This window comes from Nothoprocta perdicaria, unplaced genomic scaffold (genome assembly GCF_003342845.1).
Source record: "Nothoprocta perdicaria isolate Ctin4 unplaced genomic scaffold, notPer1 scaffold_171, whole genome shotgun sequence".
In the NCBI taxonomy this organism is placed as follows: Eukaryota; Metazoa; Chordata; class Aves; order Tinamiformes; family Tinamidae; genus Nothoprocta; species Nothoprocta perdicaria.
The window spans coordinates 1,594,741-1,617,983 of NW_020454883.1; the positions used below are offsets into that span (position 1 = coordinate 1,594,741).

Genomic DNA, 23,243 nt, shown 5'->3' on the forward strand with positions numbered 1-23,243 from the left:
CAGCACCCTCCTGAGAACAGTCACTGTTCTCCATTTGCTTACTGCCCCCCAGGAACCCAAGTCTTTGATGACACATTAAAACTGCATTCAGCAAAGCTCTGAGCACCGCTTCCATTACTGCATAAGGTCTAATGGAATTTGTTTTCTAGCCCACACTAAATCGGTCTGTGGAAAATGCATGTGGCCTTGGGGCCGCTGCCCTTCAGAAAACCCAGCTAAGAAAACAAGGTTTCCCAGTTCAGGTGCTGCCCTGGAGCCTCGGGGTCTCTCAGACACTTGTCTGAAACACAAGAACAGTTTTTGTGTTCAAATGTGTGAATATGTTTCCTTCTTCACTGGAAGACTGAAAAATGAAGTTTTGACACTACAGTACCCAATACTTCCTCCTGATGCTACTCAATAAATAATAACAGGTCTCTGGAGAATAAGCACGGTAGAAAAAATTCCACGCAGGCTCTTGTGCATAAACAGCTACAAGCCTTTGGGAGCCAACAAGCTCTAGCAGCTCCAGTGGCAAAGATATAAGGGTTTGGGAGAAAGGGAGGAGGGTTCAAATACAACCTGTTCATATTTGTAAAATACAAAAAAAAAAAAAAAAAAAGTGCTACATGGGCACATGTTCTGCATATTCCAAAAACCTGCAAAAAGACTAATGACTCTGTAAGGGCTGTATTACAATTGAAGAGCATTAGCTTTGCCTAAGGTTTCAAGGTCTTCAAGAAATTCTCTACTATCTGGAAAATCATTACGTTTATGAAAGATGTACATAAATATTTTTAAAGCTATATAAAAATATTTTCATGATAATAACAGCATTCAAACATTGTAGGTGTATGTCTATATCCCAGGAGCCATGTGAAAGCAATTAATATAGAAAAGTCATTACTATCACAGATTCTCTGATGTTTCCAATGGATTCCATGTTACATCTGATAAATAACTAAAAAATAATTTTCATCATATCTCTAAGAAATGTATTTCTTCAAAGTGTAAACACTGCCAAAATACACCTACGACTTGCAGAAAAAGCCTGGCTAATACACGATTCTTAATTTCTTAAAAAAATACAAAAACCCCAAAGCTTAGCACATTTCTTACATTACAGGCAGGATGCACAGAAAAGATTTTCACCAGCTGGAGGCAAGATTACAATTTGTTTGTGCCTAATTCAATTTGTAGCTAATCTTAAATTATCACAAGTTACATTCTGCATCGTAAAGGCAGAAGCAAATTTGTAAACGTGTTCGCAGGCCATGTTTGTAGCAAAGATGGGGTGTGTTTGTTCACAGTCTCTGACACCCCCCACCAGCCATCCACATCCCTGATAACTTCTCTCGGAGCAAACGCTCCCCAACCTCTCGGCATCCCAGGGCGCTGCCGTTTTCCCTCACGGACAAAGGCAACTTGGCAAAACCTGCTTAAGCAAAAGGGAGAGGGAGGCTCGAATCGACACTGTGAAAAATACATCATGTCCCACAGAGAAAGACAGGACATATCGAGACAAGACTTGAATAATCAATATGGTGTGGTAACTAATTCAGGATATATTTATATATTCAAAAATCCCTCAGAGGAATATGCTGTGTCATGGTCTCTTTTACAGGGAACATTTCAATATGGGAGAGAGAGAGATACAGCAACAACAACAACAAAACTCCATCTGCTATTTAATAATCAACTGAGTATGAATAGCTTTGTAAAAAGGCTTCTATCTGCACATTCCTTTATTCATAAACAGACCTAGGTATTTGACAAAAGACAATACCAACTGCAATCAAATAAAGATACTTCCTCAATTTTGTTATTAGATCCAACAGCCGAGCAAATGTCTAAACGTGGACCTCAACTATGAGCATCTATGTAACTCCTACCGTGGCTTATGAAAATCTAACTCTGATAGAAATACGCACATATGCGCACACACACTATATATGTGTGTGTGTATAAATCATATATACCTGCATATATATATAAATTCTATGTCATATTAATATTTAAAATATCCCAATAGAATACTTTCCTGAAAAATCAAGTCAGCAGCTAGGGTGTGGTGCAGCATACAATGGTTAAACTCACGTTGACAGCCGTTTTACCGAGGGGATTCAGCTGGCCAAACTCACTACACACTTTCATTCCATAAATACCACAATAATCATGAAACTTCTAAATCCATCTATTCTGCCTAGACATGATTTAAGACTCCTAATGCCGAATGTAAAGCTGTATTTGAGACTGGATTCCCTACTAGGCAGGTCAGGACAGAAAACAAAAACAAAGATGCAAATAAAACCTCTGATCTGCTGATAAGGTGCCTTCAACCTGATGTTCTTTTCGTAAAAGTAGACTTTAAGATTTAAAATACTTAAGGAGACAAATCACTCAAAAATGATATATCAATCTATTTGAGACATTATGTATATACGTCACTGAAAGACTAAGGATCAATGAATTATTCATATTGCAATTCTATAATACATCTAAAATGTATACATAGAACATCCACATTAAAAAGTGCCCATAAAGTAATGTGTTTGCTTTTTAAACTGTCATGTTCACCTGCAGAACACCACATACAGAATCACTGACAGGGACTTCTGGAGAAGCCTAGTCCAGCCGCTCTGCTCAAGCACGGTCAGCTTGAAGAGCAGCCCAGGGGGTCTGGTCAGAGCTTGAAAAGCTCCTTTCAGGGAAGGAGACTCCACAACTTCTCTACCCAACAAGTTCCACTGTTGAACCCTCAGTGCAAAGAACTGTGTTCTTCTGGAATTTGTGGTGTTTCACTATGTTCCCGTTACCTCCCATCCTCTCACTGGGTATCATCTTTGAGAAGAGCCTGGCTTGGAGCAGTTCTTACCTCCATGTTCTCTGAAGGTTACGGCACTTACTCCACAGCTAAGACAGAACTTGGCATGTGAAAGCATCTCTCTATACATACACCGATCTAACAAAAGCTATTCAGTCCCTAGAAATTTTATCAATCCAGGTACAAAAATCAACGCATGTTCTTGTACACACACAAACACTAGCACAACATCTTATTTTGGAGAATTATTCACCAGTTTATTGAAATGTTTCATCCCATTTTGCACGGTATATCATGGTGATCACTCAAACTCACTTTCTCCTTCAAAGCACTTACTGAGGCAGAGTGACTGCTCTGGCACCCCATGTTCCTGAGCTGCGATTTTTCCCACCCATGCCCAGCCAAGGCAGGAATCCCAGCGAGCTTACAAGCAGCACCATTATTTTCCTGTCAGCTTCTCGTGGCTGCAGAATTACGGCTGTGACAGAAAGGAGCCTGGGCCTCGTTAATTATACGGTTCCTCTCCTGGATGCACTCCAGATAAAATGGGAGCAGAACAACTGAATTCAGAAAGAGGTAAGAATGACCAAAAAAAAANAAAAAAAAAAAAAAAAAAAAAAAAAAAAAAAAAAAAAAAAAAAAAAAAAAAAAAAAAAAAAAAAAAAAGTGATATAAAGACAGGCAAACCAATGAGAAATAAGACAGGAAAACAGACACAAAAATAAGAGGGAAAATGAGAAATCCATGGCTGTTTCCTTGAATCTTAAGCCACATTGTGGAGGGCAATGACTAGAACTGGGTTGAAGTTGGAACTCTAATTAATGGAAATTTTCTAAATTGAATTCTTAGCCAAATTCCCTAAGAATACAGTTGTTACGTATCTGTTCTTTCCAGCTGAGTAGCTCTTCAGTCTGTTGGCCACCTTCAAATGAATTTTACAGAAAGGAAGGTGCAAAGAGGAAAACTCAGTAGAATTTCACATAAAAAGCTGCTCAATCCAGAAAAGAGCCTCATTTTCACAAAGTCAACAGGACTTAGTAACCACCTTTCCTTTGGCAAGAGGTAGATATTCATCCATTTCAAAGCCCCCATGTGTTTCTCTCACCCAAAGATGCCACAGGAGCCACGAAGTCATTTAGGATGTTTCACAGGCAAAAACAGAGGAAACGCAGTGCACGTGTGCACACAAACAAGGAGGAGGGACAGGAGGTGCTAAAGGACAACAGAAAAAGTCCATCATTAATGAGGCTTCTTCAACCCTACTGCTCACCGAGCAAACTGCATCCATGCCAAACAGAGCAAAATCTCCAAAGTGAAACAAATACCTAAAAGTCATTTTTAGGAAAAAAAAAAAAAAAAACCCAATTCAGTAATCACTTCCATTTTGACTAGATTTTTACATTAGACAACTAAATTCAGAAGGGAAGGTGACTGTATATTTCTGTATACATTTTCATAGTATATCACAAATACTATAATTGGAATGTGCTGCTTAAAGGTTTTATTGTTTTAAGTAATGAAATGTAAGATCAGTGATTAATGATTGCTGGTTAGATAACAATCAATTATTATAGAAAATGATATTCTAATTGAGACTGCAGTCGGTTTAGTAGTAATGACTAATTGGGCTTCTAATTGGTGATTTGCTGTTTTATTTGTTAGAATGTACAAATACTTAAAATAAGATACAGCAGACGAGCCAACAGGCCCACATGACAGGCAGCTGGGGGAGCAGACAGGGTGGCCAGCAGCCAAAAGCCAAGCAAAGCAGCTGGGCAGCCCACCAACCATTCCCACAGAATATTTCAATTCCATCAAATCAGCATTTCTTCACAGAAAACTGTGCATCAGTAAATTTTCAGCCCACACAGTGAACATAGACACTAGCAAGTTTAAGAGCCTTCAATTTCTGAAGACAAAACAGGCAAATGGAAAAAACCTCGACGCGCACAAACAGGCTGCGTGGCCGGACGCTTCTGCCACCCTCCACCTTCCCTTCCTTGCTCCTCCTACACTGCTCTGCCCAGCTCCTTCTTCCTCTATCCCAGACTATCCCAGAACCCAAGTCTCCTTGCCCAACTAACCCCTCATCTTCCTACCTCTGCAACACTGGCTGCTCTGCTTGAGGTCACTAAATTACTCAAACTTTTCAAAACGCACTATTCTCCAAAACTCTGCTTATTTATTTTACAATAAAACTTTCTATATATAAAAAACAAATAAATAATATATAGTATATAGATACATTATATAAATTTTATATATAAAATGTGTAAGTAAAATTATATATTTTATATATATGCAAAACTAGAAGTTGACAGCTTTAAAACCTCTTTCTCTCTCTCCAGGCAAGTTGAGGAATAAACTTCATTACTCTGGTAGTTACTTGATAGCCTAAAGCAGGAAGGAAGAGTGGACAGAAAAAGAAGGCCAATTATTTTGTGTTTTTATTATGAGGATTTTCTCCTCCTCTGTGTTAATTTGATATCTTTTTATAACACTCAAGAGAACTGTTATTTAAAGCTACCTTGCTATAAGGAGCTCCACATACTCAGTTTAAATCATAATTGCTGTTCCTTGGTCTAAGTGGATATCCCCTCATTCCTGTAGTACGAACTAGTAGAATCCTTCTCTAACCCCTATACATTGTAGGGGTTGATTCATCCTCCTTTCTGCCCCCTATGCGAGCAGTTCCTATCTACGCTTTTATCATTTATCTGAAATTTCATTCTGCTGTTTTGCATTTCAGGATGGGGATGACTAGATTCTAACAAAATGTCATGTTGAGCTATACTTGTCTTTTATGTAACAGCAGGCTTTCCAGTAGGGCTTTCTATATTGCTCAGTATTAATCTGAATATTGCTTAGACTTCTAACTTCTTCCTCATATTGCAGAAATCACAGTGACACTGAGGTCAGTTTATTGACCAATACCTATGAATACAGGAGACAGTCTACATGATCACTTGTTGCACTTAAAAATCTCAGCATATTGCACAAAATTCTACCTACAACCATAATTTTCCACTATCTGTACTTTCTATCTTCTGCTCCAGAAAGCTTTTCATCTAATATTTATCTTCTATTTGGAATCCCAAGTCACTTTCAATTCATTGAAAAATTAAATGCCAGCCCCATATCTGCAACTTTTCTACAAACACATCTTTAAATTTTTCCGATACTTTCTTATGCACACTGCCAAGACAAACAAAAAAAAGAACAAAATAAACAAAAAACAGCAGTACCCTCAGGAAGATGAGGGTATGAAGAGAACGGGCAGCTTCAACAATGTAGGTGCTCATGGCCTTGTGGTCAGCGAGAAGATCCCAACACGGGCAGACATAAATACCTTGAAACGATCAACGCTGCTGGAAGACTGTACTCTGCCTCATCAAAGCAGAAACCCATCTCACAAATGTAGCAAAGAATGAATACGACCATGTGAACATGATATGGATTAACTAAGAGCTTAGTATTGGCCTACTAGAGAGAATTCCCAACATCAACTAAAATTGACCATTTGGGGACAAACAACAGCCATTGAGTGGTACAAGCACCTATGTGAGAGGATAGGACAAACAGGAAGCATAAAAAAGTCTCTTACGGACAACCTAAAGTTAAGAAGAAGAGGAGGATATAAAGTCGTTTGCTGGAGTCAAGTTTGTGGCTGATGCCTTGTGAAAACACTCAAGACAACAAGTTTTGCGGAACATTTCCCCCTTTTAACATTCCTTCAACATTACATTCAATGCTTTTCTTAAACAGAAACATGCACAGAAAATCTACTTTAAGAACTCCATGCTCTATTTCATTGTTTAATGTAGTAATTAAATAGCTGATACTATACAAACTGGAAGACATGAGCATCAACATCTCTTTTAAGATTTTAACTATGCCACTAGAATGATCATTTTTAAACCTGTTTAGTGCCTTCACTATGAGATTGGCATTCAATAAGCAGATTTTTCAGGTGTAATACTCAGCTCTGTTTTAGTAAAAGGAACATAAATCCAAGAATCTGTTTTCGCCTTCCTTACCCTTCCAAATCCTTCAAGTTTACAGAACTCTCATGCCCATGTGCTGTGTATGGGGTAAAGGATACAAACAGGAATTCCTAAAGAACTTACTTGGGTTTGAATAAAGGAAGAGATTCTGTAGCAACAACCTTGTCCAACTTATCCTTTAGTGGTCAGTTTTGTCTCTTAGACTTTCTCTCCCCTGTTAGCCACTAACCGTTCATCTACGGCTTTTAAATGCAAAGTCTGCCACGTAGACTCATGAGACATGTTTCTGAGTTTATTATCAATATCATAACCCAGCGCAGTGCTTTGGTGCTCTTCCTGGAATCAACCAAAGTAGCACAGAGACACAAAAAACTTTGTTCCACTTAAGACAAAGTAACCCTTTGTGGACGTAGTGGATCGTATTCTTCCCAATTATTACAGAATTGGCAGCTATTTTCCTTTCACAGCCAGAACAGGTCAGCCCCCATGAAAAGAAGCCGTGCTTCAAGTCAGTGCTCCGGTATCTCAATAATTAACCGTGTTCCAGCCCCAGAACCAAGCTGTGCCCCTGGTACTTACTCCTTGAACCACAAATGAAGCTGAAGACAACACACATTCCTATTTTGTACGCTCAGGCTACGGGACTAAGAATATTTAAGTAAACATGAAAAAAACATGAAATCACATCTTAGCGAGCTTAGCAGGTGGCAGTAGACAGAGGCAGCACGAAACCCAAGTTGCATATCCATGTAAAGTAACGGAATTAGCAAAAGCATTGAGTAAAATGTATTAATGTAAGTATCTTATGTAATGTATGTACTTAAGTATTAAATGAAGTATCAATTGTGTTCTTTTAGAGACACTTTTATGTTACTTTTCCAAGGTAACACCTGATATTTTACTTATTCTCTGCTCAACATGGCTTGTCTTCCTGGCATGATGTATCTGGGTTTGTCCTGAACTCCGAAGTTACATTCATCGTCTTTTTTCTTCAGTCATCCCTTTATTCAAAGTCCAGTTCAGAAAAATTCTCCAGAAAGAAGTAACTCAATGTTCTCTTTAAATAAAAGCCAGTGTTAGAGACATCACGATCCAGAGGAGCCTCTCAAGGAATGCTTTTGACATCAAAGCAGAAAGAAAAAAAATCAGAAAAGAAAAGCTGCCATCTCCCTGAAAGCCGTATTGTTTGAGCAGAGTGAAGTGGAAGTGCCTTCAAAAGTAGTTTTTCTTCAAACCTTTAAAAGTTTCAAACAGGTAGCAGGGTCTGTTTGCCCAGATCTTGAGATTAGAAACAGAATTGAAAATGGGCTCTAACAAATGCTCCATTATGAACTATATGGATAACTTCATTTAAGTTATTTTATATATATATATATATATATATATATATATAAAAGGAATTCAGAGAGAGAACAGGATTAAGTGTACTGAAATTTTTGCACAGCATTGTAAAGAAATGCTATAGATATCACCCAACAATTACACTTAATCAGAAAATCATCCTTCCACTGTAAAATATAAAGAATATGCCACTAAACGGAAACATAATTCCAAGTTGGAGACCTTGGTGGAGTGAGGGAGCAGCTATTAAACCCTTTAACAGTAACTTTTAACTTTTAAAATGTTACTGTTGAAGTTAGTGCTCTGAGTAACTCCATTCAATTTTCTATTATTGCTTTAAGCCTTCCCTTACCAAGAGCACCCTCCCAACCCCCAGTGATTTGTGGTTCAGAGGTTTCCAAAGCCAGACAAAATGTCTTCATATTTAATAGTTCTTAATGGATTTTTCTTCCCTGAATTTGTCCAGCTGCTTTTTGAAACCATTAGAACATTCTGAGCTTGCTGCATTCTGCAAAACCAACAGAGCTTTTCTATACAATCAGTGACATGAAAACTGCCGGTAAATGCAGTAACAGTAATTTCCTACAGCAGATCAGTTGCCAACAAAACAAAACAAACAAAAAAAAATTACCATTAGCACCAGTTTTGTTTAACGAGATTTCCCCTTTTCCGTGATGACTACCGGTTTCCATCCCTTAGCTACAATGAGAACAATTATGGGCAATGATAATCAGTTTATCTTCCTCTATCCAAAAATGAGATTAGGTTAAAGTTAACTGCACAGCTTACAATGCCCCCCCTTAAAATAATATATATATATATTTTTTAAAAAGGTCCATTTCCTCAGTGTTCAGCAGGACTGGAAACATATTTTTGAGCTTACTTGCTAGTTCTGAATTCCCACAAAGTTCTAGTTACTCATAATATAGCTAGGAACAGATCTGTGCCTGATCCCAAGAATCAGAGTCTGATAAATAAATGCATAGCACACACTCCAATTTCGCTGTTTGGTAGGAGATGAGAGAAAACTGGGCTCTGTATAACACTTGAAATATGGTGTAATGGGCTTTTTAAAAAAGTATTAGTAATTATGGTCTCTGGTAAAAACAGTTTCATTCCTGTTTTTCAGATGACTCTGTGAATTTTCAGAAAGAAGATGCTAGAACAATAACTGAATGAAAGGTTCACATGGTGAGAAATAACACTCATCTAACTTAGCAAAAAATAATAAAAAAAAAAAATCTCAACAAAGAAACCAGGAAAAATGGCTATCTTTATTCTGGCTGTTAGTACGAGACAATTTAACTGAGGAACTTTCTGGCCTTTCAGAACAGACTGGACTAAAGAAGAGGCAAGCAGAGTGTCCATCCCTCAACTTGCATCCCTCTTGTATCTGAGATGTTGGATCTCCCACCAGTCCCATTCTTCTGGCAAATGAGATGAGAAAAAAAAGACACTGTGTGACAAACCACAAGTTAAAATGGACAACTGGCACAAAACAAAATGACTGATTGTGGCACATGGTCTTGGAAGGTCCTGGAGAATGGGGGAGGTGCTGGAGGACTGGAAGAAAGCCAACATCACTCCAGTCTTCAAAAAAGGCAAGAAGGAGGACCCGAGTAACTACAGGCCGGTGAGCCTCACCTCCATCCCCGGGAAAGTGATGGAGCAGCTCATCCTGGCTGCTCTCTCCAGACACATGGAGGAGAAGAAGGTGCTCAGGAGTAGCCAGCATGGATTCACCAAGGGGAAATCCTGCTTGACTAACCTGATCACCTTCTACGAAGGAATATCTAGCTGGATAGATGAGGGCAGAGCGGTGGATGTGGTCTATCTGGACTTGAGCAAGGCTTTTGACACCGTCCCTCACAGCATCCTCCTGGGCAAGCTCTGGAGGTGTGGGATGGATGAGTGTACGGGGAGGTGGATTAGGAATTGGCTCAGTGGCAGGGTGCAGAGAGTGGTAGTCAGTGGCATAGAGTCCAGTTGGACACCTGTGGTTAGCGGTGTCCCCCAGGAGTCGGTCCTYGGTCCGGTCCTGTTCAACTTATTCATTAACGACCTGGATGAAGGGCTGGAGTGCTCCCTCAGCAAGTTTGCCGATGATACCAAACTGGGTGGAGTAGCTGATAGCCCTGAGGGCTGTGCTGCCATCCAGAGGGACCTGGACAGACTGGAGGACTGGGCGGTGAGAAACCTCATGAGGTTCAACAGGGGCAAGTGCAGGGTCCTGCACTTGGGGAGGAATAACCCTGGACACCAGTACAGATTAGGAGTGGACCTGCTGGAGAGCAGCCCCACAGAGAGGGACCTGGGTGTCATGGTGGACGACAAGTTGACCATGAGGCAGCAGTGTGCCCTGGTGGCCAAGAAGGCCAACGGGATCCTGGGGTGCATTAAGAAAAGCGTCTCCAGCAGGTCGAGGGAAGTGATCATCCCCCTCTACTCAGCCCTGGTGAGGCCACATCTGGAGTACTGCGTCCAGTTCTGGGCTCACCGGGACAAGAGGGATGCGGAGCTGCTGGAGAGAGTCCAGCGCAGGGCTACCAGGATGATCAGGGGCCTGGAACATCTGCCCTATGAGCAAAGGCTGAGGGAGCTGGGCCTGTTCAGCCTGGAGAAGAGGAGGCTGAGGGGGGGACCTGATCAGCGTGTATAAATACCTCAAGGGAGGCAGTGAGGAGGAGGGGGGCGGCCTCTTTTCAGTGGTGGACAGCGATAGGACTAGAGGAAATGGCTTCAAACTGAAGCATCGGAAGTTCCACAGGAACTTAAGGAAGCATTTCTTCACTGTGAGGGTGACAAAGCACTGGAACAGGCTGCCCAGACAGGTTGTGGAGTCTCCTTCTTTGGAGATCTTTAAAACCCGCTTGGATGCAGCCCTGTGCCACGTGCTCTAGGTGACCCTGTGTGTGCAGGGGGGTTGGACTCGATGACCGCTGAGGTCCCTTCCAACCTTGGGCATTCTATGATTCTATGACTTGGGAGCCCATGCCAAATTATTAGACCATAACAACCTACCAATGTGGTTGAGGATGACAAGCTGATGCCTTCCCAACTTCCTCTGACTGCCAGGGGCTCCCTATCCACTTATTACTTTAAAAGCTATGGAAAGACTTCAGTTAAGCTAAGAAACTGCGCGTGAGACTAACGTTTCCAGGATACATCTAGAAAAATTCCTGTCCAAAATCACCTGAACTCAGAGGCTTCAATTCCTTTTAGCAGCTTCAACATTTGAATCTCTAGCACTTTTTCAATCTCTCACCTTACCTTCAAGAAGAGCTCTCAGAACATGAGTCTTTCACCTGATGTGCTCCCTGAGGGTAAGCAGAGGCAAGCAGACTTTTCAGGTTATTTTTTGTTGCATCATTATGCAAACAAACAGGAAAGGCAAAACTGATTTATTTTTCTCCTCTGAATTCACCCCTCCCTGTAAGACTGCTCCACAGAGCAGTGTAGATCGAGCTCAGAAACTACTCTTAACTTTAGAGGATTTGTCTTTTCTTCAAAAGGACAGTCTTAGCTTCACAGGAACGGCTTCTGCTTTCGCTAATGAAGAGTTCACAAATTCTGTAATCATCCCACCCTCCTTCCATTGCCTTCTCCATTGCTTGCCAGTACATCCATGTGCACTTTGGTGTCTGCCCTCCCCACTACCTCCACACAGAGAAGACTGAGCCAGTACCCCTGGAAAAACAAGGAAACGAAGAGGCAGGATGGAAGGACTGAGCGAAATGCCTCACTCCCTCTTTCACAGGAGGCCCTGGTGCTCTATACAGTCACCTGTCGGCCACGAGAACTGGAGGCGAAAGGCAGGATTTTAGTTCCTGGTTGGAAAGGCGCCTGCTGTGTGAAGGCAGCCGTGCCTGCCCTTGTCCCAGGGATGAGGGGGGCTGGACTTACCTCCTCCCTGACACTGTCTGGGGAAATCCAGGAATCTCGCTTCTTTCTCCGAGTCCCTAAATCCACGCTCGGGGAGGAGATGCTTCCGCACATGCTCTTTGAGAGCCAAGCCCCACAACGGAGCTGCTAGCAGAGCTGGCAGGTTTGGGGGATTCTGCCTGAAACTCCCCTTCTCGAGCACCCAGGCTTACAGGCCGGCCCTTCAGCAACCCCACAGGCAGAACTGGCTAGAGATTCTTTGAGAGTTAAACATCAATCACCTTTATGTTAGATAACAGAGGAAATACACACAAATCAGTGCACCAACGACTGCCTCATTTCCTTCACCACTCCGTACTGCTCCCTGAGATCACAGTATCTCTAGGTTTGGGAAAAGGCTTCATTGTCCCAGTCTGAAATTCTGCTCCTCCACTCATGGAGACTCCCCCCACACTGGCTGCCCTCCATCTCCTCCAGTCAGCCTCCAGTATTCCCTCTGCCAGAACCTTTCTCCAGCTGATCCTATCAAGAAGGTCACCCCCTGCTCGCTCTCACTCCAAAATCCCAAGGCCCTTTTTCCTCCCTGCCTGGCCCCCACAATCCTGCAGCAGCAGCTCCACGATGCTCCCAGCAGCAGGACCCGCTTTAGCGCTTCTCCAGCCGGGTTCAGCGGCGCCTGCACTCGCGGTGGTGGCAACAGGGGGAGGATGAGGATGGAAGAGCAGGAGAAATCCGTTCAGCCAGCGACTGCATCGAGAGAAACGTCTGAGTAACTGCGCCAGCAGGCCGTGAGATTGAACAAATTTATCAGGTTTAAATTTGGTTCATCTAGTTTACTTGAAAACCTATGGCAGAAGGCTTAATCTGAAAAAGGAACAGATACCTGTGGAATCAACACTAACGGGGAAAAAAAAAAAAAAAAAAAAAGAAAATGTGATGCCTAAATTTAATTAGACTTGAAGCAGATGTCTTCAAGATGAGATTATAAACCTTTGGAGAGGGGCATCTAAGTTGGTACTGCTTATTTAGAGTTGTCTTTCTATTGTAACTGTACATTCAGGGGACTTATTTCTTTTACTGTACATTTCCTCAAAGGCTTTGCAAATAACTTCAGTTATTTGCAACATGCAGCTCACATGACAGTAAGTCTGAGAACGGTCATGCTGCATATATCCAAAGAAAAGGGGTGTTCTTTTGCTAGAAAAGTCATCATAACTCTCATTAGCAGAGCCTCTAACGAATACAGTGACATTTGAATGTTTCAATCAAGACAGATCTCAAGTATTCATTGGCACAAATCATCAGTGCAAAGTAGCTTTTGAGTGCTAATAAATATGACTTTAAGAAAGCTAAGGACAGCAGAACAAAACAGAACACGACCCAAAAAGTACTGTTAAGTACAATGCTGGGAATAAACAAACATTATCAGGGTAAGGTTTATAAGAAATACAGCATCATCTTGCTGTTATATGTTTGAAAATTGACACATTGGTTACAGAAAGAGCAAATTTTAAAACTCCGAATTTGCAAAATAAAACATTTCTTTATTTCTAAGACCAATTAAATATTTCATCTACTAAGGAAAAAGAACCTTAACTCTTAAGGCATTCACATTAGCAGGAAAGAGATGCTAATCATCACTGAGATGTAAAATCTTCTTTCACTTACAGACAAACTGGAATCTTCAAACAACAAATATGGAAAAAAAAGTGGAGTGTATTTTGGTTTTACCTTTTCCCTGTGAACAAAGATTATTTATATAGAATACGTACGAGCTCCATGGTCTCTACAGTTTCTACAAATAAAAGAACACTTCTTCAGAAGCAAGCACTGCATCCACGAGTGATGCAGTTCCTTATATACACAACAAAGAGAAAGATTAGCTCACTGGATATGAATAACATTCTAATAGTCTGCCCAGGGGATGAAGCTTCCTGGCCACCAAAGCTGTGTGGGCTGCTGAAGCCAGAACTGCCCTCCTCACCTACAGGTGCCTCTCCTGGCCACCTGCAGCCGTGAGACAAGTTCCTCCAGGGCCACCTTTCCAGGAATCTATCTCCTGTTTGAGCATCCTCCTTTCTCAGCACAGGGAATGAAGAAAGGGAGCAGCCTCTGATTCCACTCAGTAGCCAGGGAAAGACACTTCTTGGGAGGGCACGACAAAAACTAATAGGGGGATTCAAAAGGCAAAAAAGTCTCTTCTGAAGAGACTTTACCACCAACCATGATATTGTTCAAGTCTCCTCCATCCACAATATTTAGAGTCCTAGACACAAACCATGCACACAGAGGGAAAAATGCCTTCCTGCTGAATTCCCAGGATGAAGCATGACCATTAGAAAATATTCAGAATACTATTTGGAAACAGATGCCCTTTCTGGAACACTGTTGGATGGAGGCGGGAGGGAATCATTTCTTCTCTCCTTCTCCTTCAATTGAGCAAAGCAAAAAGGAGTCTCCCCATTTTTTTTTCTTACTTACATTCTGAAAAATATTCTAAGTATATTACAAACTTGCTGGGAGCTCTGAGTACCGAATCTGTTGCTTAAGACAGAGGAGTGGTTTAGGGAATGCATACACAAACATATTTCAGAACTGTAGATACTGAAAGCAAAACCTTTTTGCAATTTAACGCAAATGCAAAATATTTCCGAAAGAAAAGCAACATATATTGTCCCTAAAAAGGCCTAGTACTTGTTCTGAACTACACAGGCACATTGTTTGTATGTGCAGAGGACAATTCCTTGGTTTTGCATGACAACTGACTGGAAGAAACAGGGGGAAAAAAAGGGGCAATTTATCCGATTTATCCAGCAGTCAAAGGAAACTCACCAACATTTGGTAGTCAAATTAGTCGGTCTCGTTCTTTTTCAGACCTTGCACCTAATTCTTGCTTTCTTTCAAGAAGGAAGGGGGAACATGCTGTCTGTCACAATTTAATTAGATGAATCACCTATTATGAGGGTTAATTACAAGAACTTTGCACTATTTTACTTTTCACAAAACTATACAAGTTGCATTAATGTTATTTAAGCCAATAAACAAAAACCAGTATCTACTTTTTGCCATGGAACTAAAGGCGAATTTTCTGTGTTAGCTGTCATAGGGACAGGATTTTAGATAAATATTTAGATAAATCCCAAATTTCAAATAAATCGAAACTATAATTTCTGAGATGTATTAGTCTTTAAAAACACACGTGGGTAAGTGTGTAATTTCTTCTAAACTCGTCGTTCAGTTGTGCTTAACAATCTTTTATTAAGAGAAATGAAGTAAAATGTATTTTTCCCTTAATGTTTCTCCCTGGCATGCATTTAGCAAAAAAATATTTTAGAAAAAATAAGTATTTCCTTCAGCTCACATTCAGCTTTACCAAATTACAAGAGATATCGTTTAGTGTTAGTGACAAACAGGAAATTTTCTGAAACTCAAATACAATTAATCATTGAGTTTGTTTGGGGATTTTTTGCATATTTTATAGGTGAAAGTGTCACTGATAATAGGCCCATCATTATCTTTGCAGTATTTCAGAGACCTTCCTTATTAATTCAGCATTTTCTCTGGAATATTTCAACAATGTATGCATATTTCCCATAGCCTTAAAAGACAACATTCCAGTCAGTCTACATTGTTTGCTACTTGGTGCCAGTTTAATATCGATGAGTAATCTAGCTAACTGTTCATACCTATGAGGTGCTGAAATAGCCTCATTTGCAATTACTGAGGATACAGAGGATCTTACAGCATAAAGAATACACATTATAGGCACATTATTACAGTCCATAAAGTTAGTCCTTCAATTCAAGCATCTTTACAAACTAAATTTTCCTTGAGTCTTGTTCTCTTAACAATTTTTCTGGCTTTTCAAATATCTTGCATGCAATTTCCAGCCATTTTAACCTATTGAAGGGCCAAGTTCAAAAATGTAATTGTACTAAGAACTCTCAAGAACCTCTGGAGGGAAAAAAGAAAGATGTTCCTAGTGATGGAATGCAGCACAATTGTTAGAGCCGTCTTTCCCTGGAAAGGCCTTTCTTTTTCATTGGACTCATTCACTTCTTCAAAGGCTGAACTATTCTACCACATCATCACTCTCTATCCTTTCACGTGCAGATTAATTCCACTCTTATCAGTTTAAGCCTTGTACCACCCTTAATAAAACTGTTCAGTGTCACCACCTACAGTAAACATCAAATATCTTCACTGTTTAATTTGTAAGACCTAAATTTATTATCTATCATCCTAACTTGCTTTTCTCCTTGCCATGGGCATTCCAGGATGTGGAGTCCTGAAAATTCTACTTTACTGTCTTAAACCTGAGTAAATTCATTCATAATCTCTACTTCTATATTCATCTAATTCTATTTCTACTCAGCTAGCTTACCAGGTGATATTCAGTGCTTTGCCCTTTACCTTTTCCTGCCTTCCTCAAAACGTCAAAATTCTGATACGCTTTTCCTTCGGTGCAGAACGATGTTGTGCCCTCTTCACCTTAACAGAGCATCTATCTTCCTTGCATTTTTTATTTATTATTTTTTTTTAATCCCGCGTATCATACCTGACGATCTTATGAACTCTACTGTCACAGGGTTTGCTGTTGGGGAGAAAGATGGTAAAAAACTTATTTCAGATCTCCCACAATTTGCTGCTTTACTATTCTACATATTCACCTTATTCCCTTCTCCCCATTCACTTTTCATTTTAGCACATGATCCTACCTCTCTTTCCTCACATTATTTATATTTAATTTCTATCTCTTCCTTCCTCAGTCTTGGTAATTCTTCCTCTGCTCACACTTCCCTCTTCCTGATCTCGTTAGTCTCATTCAAAGTCTTAACTTTTTAGCCCCCTCCCATCTCTTTTCTTACCTTCTTTTTTTCCGGGCATGATCGTTTGCCATCCTATATTATCATGCTATCTCTACCAGGTTTTGAGGAAACCAATCTGTAAATACGGTCAGAGCACAGTCTCCAGAAAATGTCTCTCCCTCTATCCATTACGATGGTCTACTCTCTCCCCATTAAGTCATTTTAAAGTATGACTTTTCCTTCAAACTTATCTCTTTTCATACTTGCCTTTCCACAACAGATGACAGATCATGGTTTCTTTAATTCTTCAGTCTAGAACAGGTCCTAAAGCAGTTACATTTTGTACCTTCTCTGAACATCAGAAGACATCTTCAACATGTTTCTACTGAAAACAAGGCAACCTTGAAACTACTGGTTTAGTCCTTAGGGTAAGATGGGAGAGAATTCTGTGTGGTGCACTGATGGCCGTTACCATTTCAGAAAGAAAAGTGCACAAGAAATATTAACAATTTCTCCTTTCTAATTGCTTTCCAGAGGTGCTGATTTTTATGCAATTTCTGTTTTTATTTTCTTTCATGGTTTCCTTTTTCTCCAAAATTGCTGTTTATTCCATCCCTATCATTTTGATTTTATTTTGCAGATATATTCTGAATTGCAGGCTTTTCATCTTCCTTATTTCTAGGTCGCCTATCCTGTCTTTTGATTCCTTCTGCATTAGCCTTAACCTCTGAAAATTTCACCTCCGTTGAGGGGTTTTTAAATTTGTTTTCCCAGATTAAGCCTCCTCTGATCAAAGGGCCTGTTTCTCTCTTTCTGTTCCTCCTGTACGTGCCCTGTGTTGCTACCTGGAAATCGTTTTTTATATTAAAGGCTTTCTGTGTCATTGTTAAGTTTTGTTCTCCCGGGGAGGCTTCTGGTGAAGCTTTTCAAGTCTGTCTCCGTATACAAAATTTCCATTCTAATAAAAGCACTCGAGCTCTCTAAACTTCTCCTGAAGAAGCCATGGCCTTGGAAAAACAGCCGTGTTTACAGATCATTCTACTGCCCTCTCCAGCTTTAGTTTCACCAAGCTCTCTGTTCTGGCAATTCCAAGCAGTCCAACACCATTGTACTGTTTCAATTAAACTAAGCAGTTAAGTCTAATTAAAAAAATAATGGAAGTTTTGATGAATTCTGTTGAAAAACACTCCTTGGTATTTTGAGGTTACCACAGAAAATAGAGCGGTTGTGAGTCAATGAAATGGAAAATTGTTCTGTCTTATAACAGGCCCTCTAAGGTGCAAAATGTTCCCTTATTTTGTTGCTATCAGTATGTCTAGTAATTGCTTTTTGTCCAACTATTTAAAAAAAATGGGGAAATGAACCTGCAATTGGGAGAAAAAGAGACAGCAAAATATCCAAAATTAGAGCATTATAGCACTTTTACTTGCTTTTCTATTTTATAGTATAAGAAAGTACATCAAGAAAAGACATTTAGCCTATCCAAAGGGGAAAGGTACAGACTTAAAAAATCATACAGAAATACGAAGAGAAGCAACAAGTTCAGTTAAAAAGAGGCCTTTGTTACTAATAATTGTTCAGTTATAAAGTCTTACTGCTAAGTGCGAGTGTTTGAGTAATATAAAGAATAATTTGTCAGATTTTTAACTTTACAAGTTTAAATATATAGCAGCATTATAAAAATTAACCAAGACTAAAATATACTTTAGGTCTCCATACGAAACAGCAGCATTCTAAGATTATTTTCTGTTACAAGCCATAGTCTACTCAGCACAAAGATTCCATCCCTTCTCCACGGCAAGCACACACATGCACAGCCTCTTTATCCTAAGCTTCTTTGTCCACTGAGATTTTATTTTATCCTCTGCATGTTTGGATTCTCTTCAATTTTATGCAGACTATCTGAGAAAAATAGGAGGAGATTCAATTATTTGCAAACACGCTGCCATTATCGAGTGTTCTTAAAAATATATTTATATGAAGAAGGTCAGATGCACAAGGTGGTAACCTGAAGTCAACGTCCCAATTTATATAAGGGGTCTAACGTCCAGGCATCACAGGGAGGGAGTACCACAGTAAGACCGATACCATCCATACCTTGCTGCAAAACAACCAGAGGATTTATTTTCCTCTCTTAAATTTCTAGTTTTTTTTTCTTTCTTTTTTTCCCCCCTGTAAGGCCATTCAGTCTAAAACATCACAGCAAGGTAGCTGGAAAGTTCAGGAGAAAAATTAAGCTCTTTAAAAATACTCACACTACATTTTAGGAAGGTATTTTTAAAATCCACTGGCATACGGAAGCACGCCTTTAAAGGCCCTCCTTGGAGTTTACTCTACTACTATGATGTTTTCACCCAGGCCACGTAAATGAAAACCTTATCGAAAGGAGTTTAGGACCATTCTCTCTACATATACGATGATAAAGAGGTGCCTGACAGATTGCCTTTTCTTCTAGGCAACCTTCCAGCCAAAGTTAACAGCTAACAAGAAGTCTATCTTTGAATTCATGCTGGAGGACATAATTCACTAATTAAGCATTGCTCAAACATTTCAAGGAACATCCAGATTTTCTTACTGATCCACTCCAAGAACTCATCTACAAAGAGCTTTATAACCAAGTAAATTTCTTCTCTTTTCAAGGTACCTGGATCTAAGCTTTGGCATCTTAGTTGATGGTAAATAGTTTCTTCAAAGCAGAAGTAATTAATTTTCACAGTAGTTTTCTCCATTTTAAGGTATGTTTGAACACACTTCTAAGTAATGTGCTCTGAAAATCTTCCAGCACGTTCAAGAAAGGGCAGGAGTGTCTGAATACCTGTGTACCCTCCACTAGCCTGCCATTACCCTGACTAAACACCATGCAAACTCCATGCAAACCCTGGAGAGCTGCCGGGATCCTTCTTTCCATTGAGCTCCCAGATTTCATGCATGGAGACAGCACTAGATCCTCATGCTCTCCATTAGGCACGTTCAAGCCCTCTCCAGAGGGCTATGTGCCCCGCTCCCATGCCGTGTGACGGCCCCGGGAAAGGCCGGCGCTGGCCACGAGGCGCTGCCAGGCAGAGCAGCTCTCAGGCTCCATACCCTCCCTGCCACTCTGGGACTCCCCCTCGGATTCCCGCCCGGACACTTTCCCGCCCCGTGCTGGTGGCGGGGACTACAGCTGCCCTGCTCTATCCGCGCGACAGGTACCTGCAAAGGCAGCACAGAGACGCTTCAGACACAGCACAAGGGAGAGCCTGACAGGGCAGAGGAGACGGGGCAAGTACCTGGCACCAGGCTCCTCGGGATGACTCTGAGTGCAGAGCCCTTCCCGCAAGGATGGGGGCCTCCCAGCGTCCCAAACCTTCCCAGGGAGGGTCCCGGGGCTTCCGGCCCTGGGCACCCCGGACAACACAACAGAACCAAATGCTTCGCACTTGCAACACACCGTAACACCCATTTATATGAACATACACGCTCAGGTGCTGACACTGATCTTAGCAAACCCCTATCAGAACATATACACCGTACAGACGAGTTCTGTATGATGAACTGCATTGTAATACAGCCTCATGAGATGATTTTAAGTAACTTTTGCCACGTGCCAGATACCTGCCATGGAGTTAGGATGCAATCAGGAGCATCTTACTGCTTGCTAAGCTGTTAATCTTTCCTTCTCAGAGTCCGTCAAAAACGATAACCGCAGCAGACATCAAACTTCTCTCTCTCTCCTCAGTAACACCAAAATCCACAGACCACAGCCCTACTTGTTGTTTCTCCCCCCAAGCTGCCCTCCCTATCCCTGCATCCCCTCCACTCCTGCTCACATCCCCCAACGCTTTGGCACAGGGGAGTTTTAAAAAGGAACCAGAATACAGTACAAGGCACAGAAGGCAGATTTATTTTAGCATAGCCATATAGGAAAAAATTATAGAGCGCTGAGCTCCATCAGTTATCTCGGCTTTCACCCAAGCTGAGATATTGGTTTCCTGAGATCTCCAGTGAAACGCTGCAGAGCAGAGCACATGTGCAGAACCCCAGTGATTCCTCATGGCATCTCATGGTGATCCGTGGATGCTCAAAGACATCACCGTAAAACACACTTGGTTTAGGAATACGTGTCTCCCGCAAAGCAACACTTCCATGAAATTATCCACAGAAAGGTTGCTTCAAAGGAAATGGTACCTCATCGGGATGAAGAGGATCTTGATCTAATAAATGGTAAGAATGAATATCTTCTTCAATCTTTTATCCTTCATTTCTGTCATCATAACATACACTCAAAAAATATGTTTTCTGAAGGTTTTTTTCCTCTTTTTATTTTGTGCAATCAACAAAATGCTTAATGTATTATCAACAAAAGCAAGGCAACAAATTCTGGAAAAAAAATCATAAAAATAAATAATAGAAAAAAAATGAGATCATCCGTTAATCTAGAACATCTTTAGGGCATGAAAAAAAAATTAAAGGTCCTGAAAAGATAAAAAAAAGATTACTTCTACAATGAGTAACTTGTAATAAACAATACATCAAAAGAATGCATAATTATTGATATGATGCAACTGTGAAAAAACAAAGTAACAGAGACTACAAATATTACATAAGGAGGCCGAAATACACCCAAAGCAACCTAAAAGCTCTCACAATCCTTCTACACGTTTGCTATTTATAAGCAAAGCAGACACAGTACACTTATTTGAGCCACAGATTTGCAGTACAGTATGTAATTTCAGCTGCGCTGCCTAAGTTTATTAAAGCCCGCTGCTGCCCGAGTTTAGGCCTATCTTATATAAGCACCTTCATGTGATCCACAAATTCCTCGGTGTTTTCACCAGGTGCCCTCAGAGCTCACAGATCCCACCCGTCTCTCTCCCCTCCTTCCTCCCCAGCAAATATTTTAACAGCTGAGTTGGTGATATCTAAACCTGTAAGGACTGAAAAATAGAAACAAAACTGAAAAATAATGCATCTTTGAAAAAAACAGAAAAATCACAGAATGTGTTTTGTCTCTATAGCTCTACCAAAAAAAGTTAATCATAAAGTACATTAATACAGTATCTAAAAGTGTGACCTAAAATAAACTGCATATTTTTTTTTGACCAAAGGATATCCTATAGATGCTGAGTAAAATAAAACTGGGGTAATCATTTAAAAAATATATATTTCTATATGTATACACACACACACAAGAGTGGGGGGAACAGATATTTCAGAACAATAAGAAATCCTCTCAGAGGACAGAGCAGGAGGAAAACAAGCTTCCTCTTTCTAGGCCCAAGCTCAGCAACTTTCCACTGCAACCTCTGGACGAGCTCCATTATCCACCAGTAAGAGATATACGGTCAGCCCCTGACTTTTCATCAGCACTATCAGTACAGTTTTTCTTGAAAATGTTTTTGGACTCTTTCAGACTCTTGTCATGCAGACACAATCTACAATGAGTATTAACAAAACCTTTAGAATTAGACCTTCATAAGGAAGCTCAGAATGAGATCTCCTTGCTGCAGGAGGCAAAAAAAAGCCTTTTTTCCCCGCTCTGAGAAGCCCCCTTGCTGCTGACACTGTGGTAGGTGGCTTGTGTGACAGGGTCTCACGAGGGTCTAGTGCCCCAGGCCTGGACACGGCCCTGCAGAAGCGCCCAAGGGAGCTCCCCTCTGCTGGAACTGCACCTAATGCTGGGAGCTCTGCTCAAGTGCCCTACACCGACAAGCGCCCATGTGCGCACACATACATACCTCCACACGCCTAAATTCCAGCTTGCCCTGCACTCTGAAAATGGCTGGAAGATGGTTTGATAAATCATTTATCGCTTCTTTTAATAGCAAACCAAAAAAAAAAAAAAAAAAAAAAAAAAAAAAAAAAAAAAAAAAAAAAAAAAAAAAAAGCACACACACAAAAAGAAAAACCACAAAGAGGCAAAAAAATAAATTCAATTCACAAAATATTCAAAACAACTCAACACGGGCAGAGTACAAACAATATAACTACTCTAACAGATGGTTAATTAATTAATCAACAACCCCAGCACTCAATTAGCAGCAATCTTCAGGCTACCTCTCCAGGAGCACAGGAGAGGTAAGAACAGATGACTGCTCTTTTTTAAGAGATGTGTATCCTTTAAAAACAAAAGGCCGCCAAACTGACCCTGCTCCTCCCACTCCTCTTCCCCTCATGGAAGAGCTCCTTATAACAGGCTGATATTCCTTATAAAATGCGAAGAACACCAAATACTGGGGTTTAAAGCCAGTAAATAAGAAACGACCTGAGAAGATCTTTCCTGGTGGAAGTTCGAAGCCTTTGAAAGCAGCAGCTTTTAAGTGGTTCTGATTCACCCAGTTCATGTATACACACACAAATACCCACGCTTACGTAATGAACACCAAAGTAATAGATAATAATAACACACAACAATTTCATTTCTCT

The 23,243-nt window shown here is 40.6% G+C and overlaps 1 protein-coding gene across 13 annotated transcripts in view; it reads right to left on the reverse strand.

Annotated features, from left to right (window-relative positions):
- KDM6A (lysine demethylase 6A) overlaps window positions 1-23,243 on the reverse strand; it is a 113,840-nt gene that overhangs the window by 78,130 nt on the left and 12,467 nt on the right. The gene's annotated exons all lie outside the window — the stretch shown is intronic.